At 51.5% G+C, this 21,122-nt stretch overlaps 1 long non-coding RNA gene across 2 annotated transcripts in view; it reads right to left on the bottom strand.

The window, feature by feature from the left end:
* Positions 1–9,953: 9,953 nt before the first annotated feature.
* The window catches only part of LOC103351261 (uncharacterized), a 76,164-nt gene continuing 64,995 nt past the window's right edge, over positions 9,954–21,122 (bottom strand). For both annotated transcript variants that reach the window (XR_007910574.2, XR_011380445.1), the window contains one exon: positions 9,954–14,387. This is a non-coding gene — a long non-coding RNA (uncharacterized lncRNA). The remainder of the gene's footprint in view (positions 14,388–21,122) is intronic.

The raw sequence follows: 21,122 nt of genomic DNA, 5'->3' as shown, positions 1-21,122 counted from the left end.
AGAAAGCAGTAGAAGACGGCTCAAGTGCTTGGGCCCCTGTACCCACGTGGGAGACCTGGAAGAAGCTCCTGGCTCCCGGCTTCGGATCAGTTCTGGCCATTGTGACTATTTAGGGAGTGAACCAGCAGATGGAAGACCTCTCTCTCTGTCTCTCCCTCTCTGTCTGTAACTCTACCTCTCAAATAAATAAAATCTTATTTAAGAAAAAACCCACAAAAAAGAAAGAAAGCCAATTCCTTTCATCAGTGAGAACTCTAAATGAGAGGGACCAAAGCGAACACCTGGTTTGGATCTGGCTTTTCCTTGTGTTGGGTTTGGGCTGCACGATGTCTTATCAGAAATTTGAGTTGGCTATTGGCATTCACATCAAGGTGTTTGGTCGGATTCCTGGCTCCTCTGGAAAAGCCCCAGATTGGGCGACCCTGCAGGGGCCCACACTCGCACTCAGCAGCGCAGGACGGGAGCTGAGCGGTGGCGCCCTGTTGGGTTGGGGCAGAGCTCCTCTACCGCCAGTCTCCGCCTGGCCCACCAACCCCACAGAAACAGCCTGGGCCCTGGGGCTTTGATTCCAGTCTCAGAACAGAACACTGGGGTTGTTCGCGGAGCCACTGCCTGAGGACAGTGGGCTTTGCAGAGACCGTTAGAGGCAGAAGCAGCCGCCCACCTTTTCAAACCGAAACGGCATGATTCTCTTATCAGAGGCTGGTAGGGACATGGAAGTCTATCCCAGGGGTTCCTGGCCCTGGCTGCTCATTAGAAGTCACCAAGGGAGGCCTTCGGATGGGCGTCTCTGGAGGGGGACATGGCCGGGCCCCAGCCTGGCAGTTGCCTTGTCCGCTGGCCTTACAGGGGCCCCACCTTCCGGGCAACCTCGGCTGCTCTCGAATGTCCGCGTGTGCCCCTGGCGCCCCGGGCCCTTACACATGCTCTTCACACCTTCAGAGAGGTCCCCTGCCTGCTGCAATCCTTCCAAGGCTTCAAATGCCACCTCCTGCACGATGCCTTCCCTGATTCCCACCCACCCCAGGCCACCCAAACAACACCTCCTTCCCTCTTCTCATCCTGATACAGGACTGCGCCTTGCCTTGGGGGGACTGCTCCCTCTGCCAGCTTTCCCTGAGATGCCCAAACTCGAAAACCTCTTCTTGTGTTTCCCCATTATTTTCCTGCCAGCTCCTCCAGGTCATGCTTTACTGATGCATCTGATCATATGCACATGTTGGGGTTCCTTCTCTCTTAGGGGGGCGACCCTGACAGCACCGTGCTCGCCCGGTTTCAAGCCCCAACTTGCCCTGCCGGCATTCCTGCATGCCAGCTCCCTCCTTCTTAAGCCACAAACACTTCCCCCACACCCCTTGTCAGGGAGGCAGATGGGAGCACGACCCCCGACTCCTTCCCCGGCCACCCTGTAATACAATCTCTCTCTCTGAAGACCGCGGCTTCAGTGTCTTGGTTTCTGATGCGCGTGCACTCCCTCGCTCGGGCAGATGGACTCATCTTGGTTCCTTAACCTCCCAGCAGGTCATTCACAGCCTCCTGCCCTGAGTACAGTTGCGTTAGGCACCTGCTTTTCTGTGCGTAGCTCCTGTGACTCTCTGAGGCCAGGACTGTGCCTCTCATTATTTTAACCCCTCCTTCCCCCCAGCATGACGCTTTGGGAACGGTATTCCAAGATGTCAGCGAAATGCATGAATCTGAATTGCATTAGGTATGTGGAGCCCTCATTAGCTTCCTACTCTTAAAGAGGACTTACCTGCTTTTTAAAGCTTGGTTTTGTTGATTTGCAAACAAGCGGGTGCAGGGGCCAGGTGGTAATTTCATTTTGGTGATAGAGATGGTGTCGTGACAAGAGCATTCTCAGTGCCCTGCTCCGTGTGGAGACCTTGGCCTTGGCTGGGGTTATTCTAGTCAGAGACCTGGATCACTAGGGGAGGTGGGAATGGAAGCAGCCTGGAGACTCCATGGTGAATAGCTACAGAAGCTTCTAGAAGGAAAGCCACTGTCTTTCCCCAGCCCTCGCTCAGGCCCTTACAATGGGTGAGAGTGCCTGGCAGAGCAGGCACACAGAGGGCCCCGCTCAGCAGAGGGTGGGTGTTGACACATAACTGGTGCTCAAGCGTCTGGCCAAGTGCAAGTGCAGAATGAGAGCACGGCCCTGCTGCCAGTCACTGCTCCTCGTGGGAGTCCAGGGCAGCGGTGTTGGTTATGAGAAATCACGGAGTGTTTTCAGAACGGAGGGAAGCTGTGGACCCCCCCACCCCACCCCCACCCCCAGGAAGTCTTCGGGGCCCTGCTGAGGCTCATCCTTCACAACCCCTGGCTAAGATACTGCCCCACGCTAGAGGGCGAACACACAGGCCCAGAATGCCTCCCAGGTCTCCAGACGGGTGGTGGGGACACAAGCACTTGGGCCATCTTCTGCTGCTTTCCCAGGCTCATTAGCAGGGAGCTGGGTCAGAACCAGCACTCCGATACCGGCTGCCCACGTGGCAGCTGGCGCCTCAACCTGCTGCACCGCTGCGGGACAGAGAAGCCTTGGTGCACGTGAACTGCCATCAAAGGCCCCTTGAGTCTCAGGAGAGTGCGGCTGGTGCCTTGTGGCTGTGCGAATCCCGTGCTTATGGGACGCTGCGGTCCTGGTCCCCAATACCACACTCCAAACAAGGAAACTGAATCAGGCATTGTTTAAAATACCTCAGACAATAATAGGAATTTGTATTAAATGAATTTAGTGTCATTTTCTTATTTGGAGCAAGAGGTGGGAAAACACTGAGTGAGGGAAAGTTAAACAGCTAACTCGCTTAATCCTGTTGAAGGCGAGGATGGAGCCACACGAGTGACTTTTGTGTGTGTTTGGGTAACATTTTCCTGAAAACTGCTCTTAGCTCTAACTGAGCCGAACCTAAGCCCACTGCGTAACAGAGCCAACAACTTGCTAGCTGAAGGGTGGGATGGGAGGCTGGAGGTGACATGGGGTCGTTCAGGGGACAGGAAGAACAAAGGGGCTGTGTTACAGTGAGGCCAGTTAAGCTGTGTCACCTGGGGTGCTGGCACCCTCATCTGAGTGATGGTTCACGTGCCGGCTGCTCCACTTCCAATCCAGCTCTTTGCTGTGGCCTGGGAAAACAGTGAAGACAGGCCAAGTCCTTGGGCCCCTGCACCTGCGTGGGAGACCCAGAAGAAGCTCCTGGCTCCTGGCTTCAGATCAGCTCAGCTCCAGCTGTTGTGGCCATCTGGGGAGTGAACCAGCGGATGGAAGACCTCTCTCTCTCTCTCTCTCTCTCTCTCTCCCTCTGGCTCTCTGTAACTCTGTCTTTCAAATAAATAAATAAATTTGTAAAAAAAAAAAAAAAAGAAAAAGAAAAAAGAAAGGAAGGAAGGAAGAAAGAAAGAGATGCCACTTGGGATGCCCACATCCCATGTTAGAGGCCCTGGCTTCAGTTCCCTGCTCTGCTTCCAATCCCAGTTTCCTGGGACGCAGACTGGGAGACCTGGTTCAACTTCAGGGCTCCTGGCTTCAACCTGGCCCACTTCTGGCTATTATAGGCATTTGGGGAGTGAAACAGCAGATGGAAGATCTTTTAGTCTGGTTCTGTCTCTCTGCCTTTCAAATAAATAATTAAAAAAAAAATAACAGCAAAGGGAAGATTTAAACCAAGTCAGAGGGTGGGCTGTTTGGGGAGAGGCTGGAGCGTGGAGGCTGTCAGTCCTAGGGCCTGCTCTACTGGAAGTCCTAACAGAGATGGAAGATAAAGAACTGCAGAGAGGCCCCAGCCCTGCCTGCCAGCCAATGGCCCCGGACCAGGCAAGTCTGGAGAGAGGAGGAGAGTCCTGGGGCTGCCTTTGGCCTGCAGGGCGATCCTCACTGGGCAGGGTCATTTCTCATCTCCTTTCACTGGGGCGTGGAGGGGGACAGACAGCGGGTGTCCTGTGGAGGCCGCCATGCTGAGCCTTGGCCTCAGAGCCCACGTGCCTGATCCATGCCTGGGCATTGGGTCACCCAGGACAAAGGAAGACGCTGTGCAGGGCAGCTGAGCCCGAGCCTGGGGCAGTGTGGCTAGGTGCACCGGGGGCTGCGGCCAGTGCACTGTCCCGTCCCAGGGTGCACAGCCTTGGGAAGCTGGCAGGCTGGGGCTGGAAGCTGACGTTGCCACTTAAGGATGGTGAGCGGAAAGTTGCGTGCAGGAAATGGAGGCAGCCGTGGAGGACTGGAGGAGGTGACGTCTGGAACGTGTTTTGCTTTAGCTGTCAGCACCAGGAGGCAAACACCCCCTGTTCCTGCTCTTGTTGCCTCCTGGGAGTCTCACGTTGCCACCCCTGCAATGTGGGCCTGGACAAGAAGAACCGATGGACACGGTGGAGAAGGGACTCCGGGGGACCCAGCATGGCATGGACAGCATCCCAGGGAACCATTAGAGACAGCGACAGGGCGGAGACCACCTGGGAAGCAGAGGCAGAACTCGCTAAGAGGAGTTAATTGGTGCTGTTGGGGACTGATTGCGGCCTTTGCCTCTGTAGGTAACTAAGGCGAGCAGGGGAATACGCAGGGTTATGCGGTGCCCTTTCTGCCCACGTGGAGACACATGTGTGCGCGCGCACACACACATTCACCGGGAGAAATTCTCTGAGAACCGACTTCCGGAAACAGCGATGGTGTGATTTCTTGAGCACAGTGTTGTGGGCCCCAGGATAACGCTTCCTGCTGTGGCTTGGAATGTCCAAGGGGGTCTCTCCTGCCCACCCTTCTTCGCTGAGGACTCACGATCTTGTATCTAAACCCTGGGGTGGGGGAGCAGCAGCAGAGAGAACGCAGCAATGAATATCTTGTTTTCTCCTGATTTTCCTTCACACAGTGAGAGGATGCAGAGGATCTAGGAGCCTGGAGAATGAACATGGCCCTCTGCAGGTCTCGGGCTGGGACCACATCGCTGCCCGTTCACAACAGAACCTGCCAGTGCAGGCGGTGATGACGTCTGGGGGTTGTAGTTAGAGCGACAGCCGCGTGTGTCACTCACTGAATGTGAGGGCACTAAGGAAGTGAGCCGCCCGCCCCGTCACGCTTCCCGTATGTAGTAGAATAGGTTAAGGGTTTAGTGCATCGGTACCATACAGGTAAACCAACAAACATGATAAAATAGGGAGCAAAAGGAAAAACATGGTCACAATCTTTCTGTTTACTCCACAGATCCTACCAATCACGAAACAGCAGCCATTCCCTACAAAGCTGAAAACAAAGGGTACCAGTGGATCTAATCAAGCCACGTAATGGCAACCACCAAGCAAGCAAATCAGTCAGGGGAAGTTATTCCTGGAGCTCTTCTGGTTAATCATGGCAATCACTGTGAAAGGTAAGCATGGATTCCCATCTTCTGGACACATCCAGGAGTCTATACCTGGGCTTGCTGAAATGCAATTTCCATTCTTCCACTCGACAAACACTTGCATTATCATTATTAGGGTCTGCCATGCCCTGGGCACTGTTTGAGGTCCTTGGGAGGCCACAGGGAGTAGCTGCATTCTCCAAGGGGTGGCAGACAGGGACAGTCCACTAACAAGGCAGCGGGAGGTGATCAACGGGGTGGGCTGGAGGAAAGCATGGGGACACGGTGGGTCAGGGGACAGGGCAGGGTAGAGTGGTTAGACAGACATTGTTGCGGGGTTGACACGGGAGCGAAGACCTGACAGACACAAGGCAGGTGTGGAGGACCAGCAGACACCGGGGGCTTCCCGTGGACGTGGACTGCATCTCCAACCATCCTCACATCACCCCCACCCCCGCCCACCGCTCTCCACTGTTACCATCTCAGTGGGCGGCGTCACCATTCATCAGTGCAGTGCAGGTGAGAAACTGAGGCACCGCGGGGAAGGCAGGAGCAGAATGGTGGAGAGTGAGCCCTGGGGCTCAGTGCCGGCTCTGCTGTGTTCTGGGCTCCACCTCTGTGTGGCTGCTTCGCTGCCAACAGGGCTAGCGTGTGTGTTCCCTGTAAAGCACTGAGAGTGATACCAGGTGCACAAAAGGGCTCCATGAACAACGCTTCTTCCCAGCTCCCCATCCGCCGATCGCTGAACCCTACTGTGTTTTCCCTCCGCAATATGCACCCAGTCTACCTGCTCTTCCCTTCAATACCACCGTTCCAGGCAGGCTGTCTTCCTCTCCCCTGGCTGCAAATCCACAGAAATTTCCCTTGTTCTCTGGATAAACACATGCCCTGACAGAGTCAACAGGCCCCGCGAGGCTGTGACTGCTGTGGTCGCGCGACACCATGTCAGCTTCTTGAGCGCTGCGCTTGTCTTTACCCACAAGCTGGCCCTGCTGCAGATGCTTCAAGCATACTCCTTGGAATGAAGGCAGAGCCCCAGGACAGCTGCCTGTCACCAAGGTTGTCTACCTTGTCTCCTAAAGGCACCCTGCGGGTCTCCAGGGGAGCCAAAGCTGCCGTCTTTGCGTGTGAGGACGGTGAGCGTCTAGCCAGGGAGGAACAGGTGAGCTCTTACAAACCACCTGGCTGCAGGGCAGGGCAGGGCAGGGCAGGGCAGGGCAGGGCTGTACCCACAATCGCAGAGGCAGCAGGGGTTGCAAGATCAATGAGCACCTGATGACTTATGGTAGGGAGGGTGTTTCGTGCAGGCGTGCAGTTTTGAGGGAGGTTTTAAGAGGCAAGGTTAAAGCAGGGCAGGGGCACAGCTTCCCCAGTCTTCCCAGTCGGCCTGCCCTGCACTCAGGCTGAGTCCCTGTAGGGCATCATTTTTGGACCCGCCCTGCCGGACTCCAGCCAGGGGCAGGTGTCATGGTGCAGCAGGTGATGCAGCCGAGATGTTCAGATGTTCACATCCCACAGCCAAGGGCCTGGGGTCAAGTCCCACCTCCGCTTCCCATCCAGCCTCCTGCTAATGAGGTGGAGCTCCCAGCCCATAGCTTTCAGCTTGTGAGATCTTGGGACAAGTGACTCCCCTTCCCTGTGTCTTAATTTCCTCATCCACAGATGGACAAACAGTTTCACACCAAGGAGATAGTGTGAGGATTAAACCAGGCGACATGTGGGACACTCTTAGCATGATGCCTAGCATGGAGGAACACTGCATACATGTCCTCGTTGCTATTTTTTAACTGTTTTTTATTTTATTATAATTCTTTGTATTTAAAAATATTTATTTATTTACTGTTACTTATTTGAAAGGCAAAGAGCCAGAGAGGGAGGGAGGGAGGGAGGGAGGGGGAGAAAGAGAGAGAGAGAGAGGAATCTCTCATCCACTATTGCACTCTTCGAATGCCCCCAACAGCTAGGGCTGGGTCAGGCCACAGCCTGGAACTCAATCTTGGTCTCTCATGGGGATGGCAAGGACCCAGTACTTGAGCCATCACCATCCAGGGTGCACATCAGCCCGAAGCTGGAATTGGAAGCAAAGCTGAGACTCAAAGCCTGGCACTCTGATATGGCACGTGGGTGTCCCATGTGGTGGTGTAGCTACTGTGCCAAATGCTCACCCTTAAATCACTTTTTATTAACATGTGATATTTGCATGTTTTGGTGGGAGACACTGCAATCTTTGTTGCATACATATATAAATCTCCACTGTAAACTGACCACACCAGGCAAGTAGCCTTTCTACTTCCTTATCTTTCTTCTCTTGTGTTTGGTGCTGGGACTCCTCTCTTCGCCCCACTGGGTGGTGGAATGTTTGCTCTTAGCCCTCTTGGTTGTGGCTGTATTATGATTATTGGTAGAAGGACAGAGGAAAAGGTGTTAATTAAATGCTGCAAGTGAACTTTATCTCCTCCTGCTAAAGATAATGGGTTTCACTGGGAAGACTGGGCCCAAGAGGAACAAAGCCTTCAGTCTGCTACTGGGCCAGCCTTAATCCCAGCTAGCACTAGGCCTACCACCAGTGTGTCCTTAATAAATATTTGTGCAACGAATTTTTTTGCCTTTTACTGATAACTACATACAACATTCTCAACACTAAACCAAGTACTTCACACGCATCATCGTACCCAATCCTCGCAATAAAGCCACGAGGCCAGTAGAATTACAGTACCAGCTCTGCTTTTCAGACGAGGTGTAGGAGAGCTAACTTACCCAAGGGCACACAGCTAGTACCTGGCAGATCTAAAGGTGAACACAAACAGCCTGATTCTCTTAGGAATTCTCCAGAATGAATGAATGAGTCAATGAGGCTTTGACTATTATCAGCACCAAACATCAGAACTAGCCAAGGGCAGGAAATGTAAAGGTATTATCTCACTAAAAAACAGCCACTCAGGGGGGGTGAGATAGTAGAGACAAAGAACACACTCAGAGGTAAACATGGGATCTAGGACGTGCTGATAAAGGTCTGGAAGTGAGATAAAGCCAGGTCTGGCCCCCAGAAGGCCACACCTGGTTCTCAAGAGCTCCCCGTGCAGGATGGGGTTGGTGCCTCCCTTGCTCTAAAACTCATCGTTTCAATCGTGGGGAGTTTGCTATGAGAACCCAGGAGCCTACAAATACACCTGTGCCTGCCTGCGGTGTTAACCGCTGAGCCCAGGCCTCCTGACCCCACTGCAGATCCACATCAGGAGCCTTCCTGGTCTACATCCAAACCTTCAGCAACGCAGGGCACCTAGGAGTCCTCCCACCGAGGCACAGCTGCTGAGAGCCAGGCTCGCTGCAGTGAGGCCAGGCCCGAGGGTCCTCAGAGGAAGAGGAGGAAGCCCGCAGTCAGGTTAGAAACAACACTTTCTCCAGGGACCTCTGCGTGTGTTGTCCTTCAGCCCCAGGCTTCATAAGGTAAAGGGGGCTCAGTCCTGCAGGTCTGGGGGTGAGCAGAGAGGACACAACAACTGTGCTCTCTGGTGACAAGATGGCGACTTTTGTGATTTCACAGGATTCATAGTTAACTTAGCATTTAAAAAACATCTGGAGAAGGCATTTGGTCTGGTGGTTAAGATTCTGTTAAGATGCCCCCAGGACTGGTGCTATAGTGTAGAAGATGTCAGCATCCCATATGGGTGCCTGTTCAAGTCCCAGCTGCTCCACTTTCGATTCAGCTCTCTGCTATGGCCTGGGAAAGCAGTGGAAGATGGCCCAAGTCCTTGGGCCCCTGCACCCACGTGGGAGACCTGGGAGAAGCTCCTGGCTTCCAGCTTCAGCCTGGCCCAGCCCCAGACATTGTGGCCATTTGGGGAGTGAACCAGTGGATGGAAGAACTTTCTCTCTCTCTCTCTCTTCCTCTCTCTCTCCCTCTAAGACACTCCCATCCCATATTGAATGGAGTCCCTGGGCTCAATGCCTGGCTCCAGCTTCCTGCTAGTGTGCATCCTGGCAGGCAGTGGTAACGGAAGTGGGAGAGCTGGATTGAGTTGACTCCACAAATGACCACAATGGTCAGTGCTGGGCCAAGCCGAAGCCAGGATCCTGAAATTCCATCTGGGTCTCCCACGTGGGTGGCAGGGACCCAAGTACTTGGGCCATCATCTACAGCCATCCCCGGCGGATCAGCGGGGAGCTGGATGGGAAGTGGAACAGCCAGGACTTGAATCAGCGCCCGTATGGGATGCAGGTTGTCACAGGCAGCAGCTCAACCCACGATGCTCCAACGCTGGCCCCTGCATAGCACATCCGTATAACCAGATTTCAGAGGTATTTTAGACTGTTACTTACAAGGTAAAATAAGTCATCCACAGTTAGGGGAAAACATCCATTTTTTGGTTTACCAATACGACCTTCCTTCCTATAGATCGGAAGAGAAACAAAGTACACATCTCCCTGAACGGGGAAAGCAAAGCGGCAACTGAGTAGCTTCTCTTTTAGAATTTAATTCTGAGTCTTTGGGCTTTTCTTTATTTTTCTTTCAGCATTCCAGTGTAGCCAGTTGGCCGGCACAGAAGGAGACGTGCAGGCAGCGAGGTGGTCAGAGGTTCTACCTGAGGCCCAGTCTCCATGGACTTTTTTTTTTTTTTAAACTAGATGCAATTTTATTTCTGAACACTTTTTTTTTTTTTTAAATTTTTTGACAGGCAGAGTGGACAGTGAGAGAGAGAGACAGAGAGAAAGGTCTTCCTTTGCCGTTGGTTCACCCTCCAATGGCTGCCGCGGCCAGCGCACCACGATGATCTGAAGGCAGGAGCCAGGTACTTCTCCTGGTCTCCCATGGGGTGCAGGGCCCAAGCACTTGGGCCATCCTCCACTGCACTCTGGGGCCACAGCAGAGAGCTGGCCTGGAAGAGGGGCAACCGGGACAGAATCCGGCGCCCCGACCGGGACTAGAACCCGGTGTGCCGGCGCCGCAACGCAGAGGATTAGCCTAGTGAGCCGCGGCGCCGGCTCCATGGACTCTTGGTCCACTGTTAAAATTAAAATGCGGTCAGGCCATTGGTGCAGGGCGCATTGCACACCTCTGTGTACAGCAGGGGCGCCGTCTCCCCAAATGCCCTCCGCAATGACTGCTGCTTGCTCTCTTTCCCTGATGAGTTCAAACAGCTGAGGGCCATTTTCCTCTTGCCTTTCTGGGCCTGCTGGTGTCCTTTGTCAGCCGGAGTTCCCACGGTGGCAGGAGAAAGGAATGCTGGGAAATTCTGAATGGGAGCCGAATGGGCAAGGTTGAGGCTACGTGGAGCCCACGCTGCTCCAAACCACGTGTCCCCCAGTGTGAGGGAGAGACTCAGAGTGTATTTGGAGACCAGGCCAGGGCTTCATACTCCTGAGTGGCTGTCAATTTCTAAAAAATAAATGTTTTGTTCTGTCTACCAAACAATTGTTTTTATTGAACACCTATTCCCAGGTGAGTGTTTGGTCCCTAACAATAACCTTTAAAGAAAATAAAAGGAAACGCTCAAGCCTCCAAAATAGGATCCCTGGGAGACCAGTGTCCCGGAATCTGGGCGGCAGCAGGGACACCACTGCAGAGCGCCCCAGGCAGGCGGGGACCATTGGTCTCGGAGCACTCCAGTGAAATTGCCTGCTTTATGTGGCCAGGAAATGACCGCCGCAGCTGAGCGGGAGACGCACAGGCCCCCTGCCCCGTCCTCCCAAATGGCAGCCCTGCGGCAACCAATGACGCTGATGATATTTTCACGATAAAAGAAAATCTGCCATTGCTGGTTAGTTTGTTTGGAACGACTTCTTCCATCTGGAGCAAAATTGAAATGCAATTTTGCTGTTTTCCCTTTCCTTAAAAATGGATCTCAAATGGCAATAAGTCCCAGTTACAAGACTCTTCTGGTGAATTCTGAGGACTAAAGTGTAGGTTCACGGTGTTAGCCCCAGGCTGCTTTTGGCCTCCGGGCAGGTGAGCCTAAGTGCCAGGGATTCAGCCGCCCCACCTCTTGCCCTGGCCTCACCAAGCTCCTAAACCATTGTGCGTCTGGATCTAAACTTGAAAACCGAGAGCAGTCATCTGTGGCTCCGCATCACCTCTTGTACCCGTGACCTTGAACTTCCCATGGAATTGTCCAAGCTGCTGCTGATTCTGGTTCACGCATGACCAAGGAGGAAGCTTTCGTCCCCCATGGGGGAGGCCACAGCCACCTGAAAAATCAAAACAAACTGCCCCAGGCCCAACTCAAAACCACCTCTGCCCGCTGCTCCCCACCTTCAGCTCCGCCCTGGCCAGAGACAGCGCTGCGGCCAGAGGCCCTTCCTTCCTCCCAGTGATTCCTAGTAACCTCCAGAGCCGTTTTTCTAATTAAATAAACCTCATCTTGTCTAGCTTCCTGGTCAGCATTTTGAACCCCCTACAGATGGGGCTGAAGGATTAACCGCAAATCCTCCTCGAGCGGGCTCTGGCAGATGGGCGGCATGTGTCTGATAAATACTCGGGCGGGCCGGCCTCCTCCTGCACCTCACAGATAGACAGGACACCCAGCAAATTAATTTCTAAAATGGTGCCCCTCGCAACCCTTCCAACGGCAGAGGAGGCCAAACACAAATGATATGAATTTCATATGTGGAGCACATTAGTACCTCCCAATAACTGAGAAAAAAGGACCTGTTGGGGGGACAGGAGCTTAGGGGGAGTCCGGGTGGGCAGGTTCACCCTCAGCCAGAGAGGCCTCTCCTCTTTGTCCCTCCCTCTCTTGTTGGTAGCCCCTCCTGCTGGGAAAATGCTTCTGCTTTTGCACAGGTACTTTGCTACTTTGCGGCAGTCCAGGTGCCTTTGGAATCAGAATGTAGCTGCACGAGGGGGTGGAACGGGTGTGGCTTTCCCGTTTGAAGGTGTAATAAGGGAAGACCACAATATCTTCCCCGATTGTTCTACCTTTAGGGACTGTCGGCTTTATCAGTCTGAAGGCAACCCTAAGAGGTGGGAGAGGCAGCTGTGCGCACCGCTCGGGGAGCACCCTTCCCACCGCACCTCATTTTGGTAGCTCAGCACTGCCAACCAGAGGTGTGCGTCCCCTCCTCTGGGTGAGCCCCGCGCACCTCATTGTGTAAAATGCAAGGAATACTGTGTTTCCCCTCCCCGCCCTGAGAAGCCCAGGCTGGATCAAGTATTTTCTTGGGGGATAGTTCGTCCTGAAGAGCTGTGATCACACTTGCAGCCCCTGGATGAGACAGGCAGAGGGGCTGCTACTCCTCTCACCCCACACAGCCGAGGAAATGGATTCCTGCTGAGAAGGCGCCGGCTGCAGAATTCAGGCAACGCTGAATGACAGTAAGGGCTGGAGAGACTGGAACTCGGGCCCAAGGACGACCTCCCTAGGGACATGCTGCGGCTTCCTGGAAGAGCAAGAACCGGAACCCAGTTTCCAGACTGTGCATCATTACAGAGACCTTGCACTTGGCAGATAGAACTTGGATTTCCCCAAGTGACTCAGGCGAGGTTGCTGATAACTGCTTTGGGGTTGGAGAAAATTGGTCCATAGACAACTGAAGTGATTAACCAAGGTAACAGGTAACCAAGGTAACAGGAATCCAGGCCTCTGGCTCTTGCTTCTGTGTCACCAGCCTCTGTGATTTCATTAGCCTTGTTTTTCGTCATTCCTAGGGTGACCAGATGTCCACTTTTGCTCAGGACAGTGCCAGTCTGTATCTGTTGTCCCAGAGTAATTATTAAAACTCTTTCATACTCAAAAGGGAAATGGTTTGGATGATAAAAATTGCATGATAAATCACAGCTTATTTTTTATAATTTACGATAATAATTTTATAATTTGTCCCCCACCAGAGGGTCAGCTCCTCAGTGGCAAAGACCTTGCTGTTGCGTTCAGTGCTTTACCATCCACACTTTGAATGGTGCCGACACGCAGTAGGTGTTCAATAAATATGTGTTGAATTAGGAAATATGCAATATAAATATTCTCTATAGACATAATGTAATTAACATATTATTTAATACTTTAATAATGATATGAATATGATCTACATAATTATTTCTCATATATCTTCAGTGAGTGAGATTTCTGAGCTCAGAATAGCATTAAGGAGCTAACACAATAACATGGGTTTCAGTTCCAGCACTGACTCTTCACGTCTCCTGTCCGGTGGACTCCTCCCCCTGAGCTTCAAGTGACTCCAGGACAACGGCCCCAGCTGTGCCTACCAGGGGCGAAGCGAATGTGCTACAGCATATTAGCACACATGGAAGTGGCTTAGAAGCCCTCAGTCGGACGGCAGCGCAGATGAAGATGGCGGTGGTAACACTCACGTGCGGACAATTCCCAAATGAGGCACATGTCTGGACAGCGGTGCTGAAACCCAGTAAGCCAATGCAACCTTTCAGAAGACTATTTCACGGGGCTGTGGTTACCCGCAACTTTTTACAGATTCCTTTCTATGCAAGGAGGAAGCCGGGTGTGCAGCGGCTCTTAGCTTGACTGTCCCCAAGCCCAGCCGGCTCCCACACCCTCCAGGGCGGCTCTGGAGGCTGGCCCCTTGCAGCGGCTCCGTGGACCTGGCTCTTAAGGGGCCATCGCTAACACTTGAAGCCAAACCACTGTGGGCCCAGGGCATTCTACCCTCTCCAGGGAGTTCCCAGAGCAATTAACAAAACAGGAGGCCTAATTAGGAGCAACTGGGATTTACTGTCGACCCTTTTGAAGGAAAGTGAAGTCTTTTCTCAGGATCCTCCAAGCAGGAATTCGTCAGAGATTTGTGGAGGTGGCAGCCTGGCAGCTAAACCTCTCCTGATGGAATCGCGATTCTCTGATGGACTTTGGTCCCTGTAGAAAAACCTCAGTAGCGAGGCAGAGAAACATAACTTGGGCAACTTGAGTCCTCACCTTTTGCAAATGCCTTTCTTTGCTGTTAATTCATTTCCTTCAGTCTGCGGAGAGTCTTGCTGTGGACTCTGCCCCTTTCTTTTCCAGGGTCTCACAACTCAGAGCACGTGAGCGCGCCTGTGTCAGTCCTTCAGTGATCCTCCACTCCTGAAGTCCACTCCTGAGTCCCATGTGCATCACAGAGACACTGAGAAGAGAAACACCAGTGAAGCGTCACTCCCGAGAAGAGAAATGCAACTTAAAACTACACCGTGATATCTGTTTTCACCCATCTGATTAGCACACACCAAGAAAGGGCATGGGGCTGAGTAGTGAGCACGGAGCTAGGCACTGACGTCAGCGCAGCCTCTCTGGGGAGCAGTTTGGAGAGCGCTGTCACGTGCTGACCCAACAATCCCACTTCCGGGAATTCTTCCTCAGGACATACAAGGGTACTCCAAAAGATTATAGAACGTAGAATTAAAAGATAAGTTTTGGGGGCAGGGATCTGGCCTAGCAGTTAAGAGGTCATTTGGGATACCCACATCCCCTGTCGGAATGGCTGAGTTTGAGTCCTGGCTCCACTCCAGATTCCAGCTTCCTGCTAATGTGCACTCTGGGAGGAGGAAGGTGATGGCTCAAGTGCCTGGGCCCCTGCCACCTACTTGAGAGACCTGGGTTGATTTCCAGGCTCCTACCATCTGCTTGGCCCACCTCCAGCTGTTGTGGGCATTTAGGAAGTGAACCAGCAGATGGGAGATACCTCTCTGTCTCTGTCTCTGCCTTTCAAATAAAAAACAAATTAAAAATTTTCAGAGAATTTTAATTTGTTGCAAAAGAAATTTGAAATCCATGCACATGAGAAGTCTTGAAAAAGTTCACGGAAGGGGCTGGCGCCATGGCTCACTTGGCTAATCCTCTGCCTGCGGCTCTGGCATCCCATATGGGCGCTGGGTTCTGGTCCCAGTTGCTCCTCTTCCAGTCCAGCTCTCTGCAGTGGCCCAGGAAGGCAGTGGAGGATGGCCCAGGTGCTTGGGTCCTGCACCCGCATGGGAGACGAGGAGGAAGCACCTGGCCCCTGGCTTTGGATTGCCATAGTTCTGGCCGTAGTAGCCATTTAGGGGGTGAACCAATGGAAGGAAGACCTTTGTCTCTCTCACTGTCTAACTCTATCTGTCAAATAAAAAAAAAAGTTCATGGGAAATGCATAATATGGATTTCAAAACTTTCTGCACCAAAATAAACTACCTTTTAATTCCATTTCCCCACAAACTCTTGGAAGTACTCTCATACTAGTTGGTTATGGAATTCTTTCTGTATTTCAATAGAAAATAGGTTAAATGAATTACCAGTAGGGCCATAAAAAACAAGGATGCTTTATATGGATCTGTGCCCTTCCCATTGGTCAGTTAGAACCGCGTGTGCCGAGTGCTACCACGTGACATCATGCAGAACCATCCAAACAGGTGTAAATGGACGTAAAATGACTCTGGAGTGACAATGAAGCAACAGTTAGCATCGTGTGTCCTTAGTGAGGGGAACTGGGAGTCTGGGGAACATTGTGTAGATGGTGGGCTTCTTTCTGTGCCCTCTTGCTGTGTTTTGAGTTGAGCTTTCTGGGAAATTAGCTTATATTTGCTTGGACTGCTTGCCACAAGCAGGACAGACACAATTTTCGACTGCAATGAGCATTTCTGTATTTTATTTCTGAAGCAGTTTCAGATACAGAGTCAACACAGCCTCTACAGTTGGTTCGATGGCATCTCTCACTGACGCTACCTTCGGTCCCATTCTGGAATTCTAAACGAAAAATCAAAAGTACTTAGAAGAGTGCTGTGCAAATAGCAAGCACTCAGTGCAGACAGGGGTCTTTAGGAAGTTTGTGGAGAACGTATACTGTGAAAAAAAACTATGCACGGATTTCAAATATTTGGGCACCAAAAGAAGCTCATTGTCGCACTGTGTTTCCATGGTCTCTCCGAGGTGCCCTTGTATTTGCTCTCGCCATCATATGCACTCTGAGGTTCCGCCCCCCGTCCTGCACCTGGAACATCTACACCCTTCTGCCTCTCCCTCATCCTTCGGATCTCAGGTTCAAAGTCAATTTCCTCCAGGAAGCACTCTCTCTCAGAACCCCTCTCAGCCCAACCGACAGTAGGTGCCCTGCCTCTGGGCTTCCCCGGCCCCTCCAGCCCTGATGGAAGACAAACTACACACATCTGCATCAGTTGTCTGGCTGCCCCATTGTATTGCTGATTTCACGAGAGTAGGCTGTGGGTTCTTCACTACGTTGGCAGCATCTAGTCAAGGGCTCGGCACACAGTAGGTCATCAATATCTGCACTTAATAGAATGCACAAGAACCTCCCTTGAGGGGGCCCAGTGGATGTCTTTGAAGACAGCTTCCTATTGGAAAATCCCTTGACATTCAAAAAAGGTGAACCAATCAGAGATGGACAGCTAATATAACCTCGACATGGATTTAAGACTTGGAAAACTGTGAATGTAGATTGCACAGATAAAGCACTATCAAAATACCCAGCTAGCAAGTACTTAGTCCTCTGTGTGTTTTGGATGCTGCCCATTGTTATTTTGACAGATATCAACTAATTCCCAATCCTCAGAGGTGAATAAATGCATTCATTGGTGGTGAAAGGGGTGGTGCCATTAGAACCTGGCCCCTGGGTTTCCGCACCGTGACCTTGCCCTCATAAGCGTCCCTTCCACCTTGACTGGCCTCCAGCGCCTGCTCCACCAGGAAGAAAGGCTTGGCAGGAGCCTGCCACAGATCTAGATGCGAGTTTCCTCACTGTTGTGAGAATTCAAGCTCTCTCCTCCAACATTAGGAAAAAAGAAAAAAAAAAACCCTACAAACAGGCCTCTCATTCACTAACAATACAACAGGGTGGTTTTGCATCCCCGATCTTATACATATGTCTGCCGTAGCCTGGGTCTGTGTGTGTGTGTGTGTGTGTGTGTGTGTCTGTGTTTTATAAGACGGTAGATGTCTGGGCAATCAGCAGGACGCCAGATTAAAATCTTACTACAGCTTCACTATGAGGAGTATCAGCGCTCATATTTCTCCTAAGTTCCTGGTTTGCTTTCCTTTCTCAGTCACAAACACGTCGCCGTTCCCTTCCCACTCTAGTCACCAGCAAAAGAAGTCAGCACGGCTCTTCCCTCGTCGCAACTGCTTTTCAGGCTGTTGAACACGGATGTCATGGACACTCGTCTGTGACATACTCACAGAAGCTTGGCCCACCCCCTTCTTGTTCAGATGAGAAAACCGACCTGGCTGAGGAAGTCAGAGGCCCAGGCATGGCCTGGGGTTTGAGCACCAGCCTCCCCTCCGACTCCCTCCTACTTCCTGACTTTTCTTTGTTGTTTTATTTATTTGGGAGACAGGTAGACCAAGAGCGAGCTTCCGTTCACCGTTTTACTCCCAAGATACCTGCAATGAGCAGCCTGGGCGGGGCCAGGGCTGAAGCCAGGAGCTGGGAACTCCATCCAGTCCCTCAGGTGGGTGGTGGAGACTCAGACACATGAGCCATCACCATGCCTCCTGCCTTAGCATGCAGCTGGCGTCAGGAGCCACAGGTGGGTGTTTGCCCCGCCATTCTGATCCAATATGGGACAGGGGTACCTTATATATGGAGGCTAAATACCCATCCCCTTACTCTTCTACTGTATCTCACTTTGTTCATTTTTAAAGAAAATATTTACTTACTTATTTTAAAGGCAGAGTTAGAGAGAGAGAGAGAGAGAGAGAGAGATCTAGCACCCGCTGGTTTATTCCCCAAATGACTGCAATGGCTGGGGCTGGGCCAGGCCAAAGCCTGGAGCCAGGAACGCCATCCAGGTCTCCCATGTGGGTACAGGGACCCAAGTAGTTGGGCCATCCGCCACTGCACTGCATTCCATTAGCAGGGAGCTGGATAGGAAGTGGAGCCCATATGGGATACCAGAGTTACAGGTGGTGGCTTAAACTGCTGTGCCACAATGCTGGCCCCTGCTCACTTAATTTTTAATTTCTCTCTCTCTCTCTTTCCCTTTTTAAAAAAAGATTTATCTATTTATTTATTTATTTGAAAGGCAGAGTTAGAGAGAGGCAGAGGCAGAGAAAGAAAGATCTTCCATCTGCTGGTTCATTCCCCAGATGGCTGAAACAGCCGGAGCGGCACTGATCCGAAGCCAAGAGCCAAGAGCTTCCTCCAGGTCTCCCATGCGAGTGCAGGGGTCCAAGCACTTGGGCCATCTTCTACTGCTTTCCCAGGCCACAGCAGGGAGCTGGACCGGAAGTGGAGCAGCCAGGACTTGAACTGGTGCCCATATGGGATACCGGCTTTACCTGCTATGCCCTTTATTTTTCTTGCTAAATAAAATCCACGTCGTCACTGAAACTTGGTTTCTGCCAACTTTCCCCTCTTGCCATGACCTTCAAGTAAGAAACTACGAGTTCTGGAACCCTAGTCAACTGGAACTGAGAGATCGCTGCTGCTGGTGTGGCCACACTGCTGCTGCTGGGACATCTGGAGCCATGGCCAGCTGGGGACAGACAGGAGGAAGAGCTCCAGCCCAGTAGTAAGTGTGCTTCTAAACCCTGTCCCACGGCGCGCGCAAAGACCCTGCCTCCAAGGTGGGTACACAGAGCTCATTGTTTTCTTTGGGGACCTTTTGCCACATTTCCCTCTCACTGTGCTTTGAAAATTAACCACCAGAGTCTGGTCATTATGGCTTCATTAACCATTCCTTGTAATTGCACAAGTCATAATTAATTCATTTGTTATTCGCATTGGTGACATACAGACCCTTTAATAGGTTTTCCTCAGGGAATTCCACATCTTAAATGATACTGATGGCACTTTTAGGAAAGTCTTAAAGGGGACTCACAATACAAATTGTCTCATATAAGCAGCGATGAGTTATTCTATTATAAACATGAAATCCATTTTTTTTTAATCTCTCCACCTTTTCAGATGAGACCCAGGAAGGTACACACACTACCCTTCCTTTCTCCAGTAGCTGTTTGTAATCTATAATTGAGAGTGCTGAAATAAAGTCATTCTTCTAAAGATAGATGTTGTATTTACACAAATGCATGCCAGAGTATTTAAGTAAATAATACTTGAATTAATTTCAGGTTAAAACCTTTCCTTTAAGCCTTCCTTTTTTTTTTTTTTACCCAGAAATCATCTGTATTTTAACATCTTACTGCACAGCTGCATCCCTCATGTTTAATTTATGTTGGAGTTCTTTTGTGACAAGACCAAGTTATTTTTTAAATGAAATCAATTCATTCTAGGTAAAACATTGGTGACCCAAATATCACACGCTCTCAAATTATGTCTAATCCTTCCCCTACCCCTGCCACCCTCTCACACACGCAGCCCTGTACTGAATGAGAATCCCACGCTGCTGAATATTTAATCAAATACTTTAATCATTGGTTGTCTGGCAGCAACATCAAGCCTGTGCTGACAGACACACAATTAAGTGACACAACTGAGGCAATTATCTACGAATTCAGGTTAAAAACTCAACTCCAGAACCAGCTTTGCCTGAAATACCCTAATCACGGAGCGAGAGAGGGAGAAAAAAAAGTCGCTTGGGTTCGCGTTATTCCCGGAACGGCCTTGATTCCCACTTGAGTCGGTGGAAGTGGAAACACAGACACACAGAACTTGGGTCTCTTGGAGATGATGCAGTCCAAACCCTCTGATGTGGGGGATGGGAAAACGGAGACCCGCAGAAGTTAGGTGCCCTGAGCTGGTCACCAGTGGGGGGTGGCAGAGCCCAGGCTGGGCCACATCTCCCAGCTCTCACCCAACTGATGGCTTCTTAACCCGCTGTGCCGCCATGCTGGCCCCACAGACTTCTTTATCTATTTGAAAGGGGTGGACTTGGGGGGAGGGGGGGAGAGAGAGAGAGAGGGAGAGAGGGAGAGGGAGAGAGAGAGAAAGAGAGAGAGAGATCTTCCATCTGCTGTTTCACTCCCCAAATGGCCACAATGGCAGGGGCCAGGCAGATGCCAGGAGCCAGGAACTCCCTCAGGATCTCCCACGTGGGTGGCAGGGGTCCAAGGACTTGAGTCACCTTCCGCTGCTTTCCCAGACACAGTAATGATGACTTCTTGTCCTGGTTCCATTGCTTCCAGAAACCAGGAGAGGGGTGCCAGCACAATGAACTGCCCATGAAGACAGCAAAAATGCCACCCCAGTCATACGCAACAGTTCACCTTGATTATCAGATAACTGTCTATGTGTTCGCCAACACTAAAGTAGCCAGCTTTGAAGAGTAAATAGAAGCCTTCACAAAACAAACAACAAACGTTTTCACCATTCCTAACAGGTACCGGTACAGCAAACACCCTGTAGACCTACGGGAAAATCCAAGTTGGGTTTTGAGTCGGGCTCAGCGTCAGGTGCGGGGATCAGCTGAGGACCCTGCATCAAAGCGGAACTTGTCCATCAGGCCCTCGGGCAGGGAGGGGCCCGCGCCCAGGCTCCGCTCTCTCCCAGGGAGCTCCCAGGCTGCCAGCGGGGCGCTCTTCTCAGTCTCCTAGGGCGCTCACCCTGGCAAGCCTGCATCCTTTGTTTCTGAAACAAGGGTTTTCCTGTACTTTTTTTGCCAAAATGGCACTTTCCCAAACTGGCTCAAGCTACCAACCGCTCAGCTCACCGACTTCCTCTGCCTGGAAGTGCAGCATGCGGTTTTTGGGTTGCTTTTCATGTTTTTTGGTAACAGGATGTCTGCAGCTTTCGGAGCCCAGGAGTTCACCTGGAGGGTGGCTTGTGGTGGAAACCAGCCGTGGAAGGTTGGGGTTCTCTCTGTCTACTGGCGACAGCGGAGGACCCAGACTGAGGTCAAAATTATTATGTGGAGATTAAACTGTAGAATTTAATTACGTGTTCTGTTGCTCCTGGTACATTTATTAATTTAGCAGT

Source organism: Oryctolagus cuniculus, chromosome 12 (assembly GCF_964237555.1).
Source record: "Oryctolagus cuniculus chromosome 12, mOryCun1.1, whole genome shotgun sequence".
NCBI lineage: Eukaryota > Metazoa > Chordata > Mammalia > Lagomorpha > Leporidae > Oryctolagus > Oryctolagus cuniculus.
The sequence above is the reverse complement of the archived record's forward strand: the minus strand, read 5'-3'. Positions and strand labels throughout refer to the sequence as shown.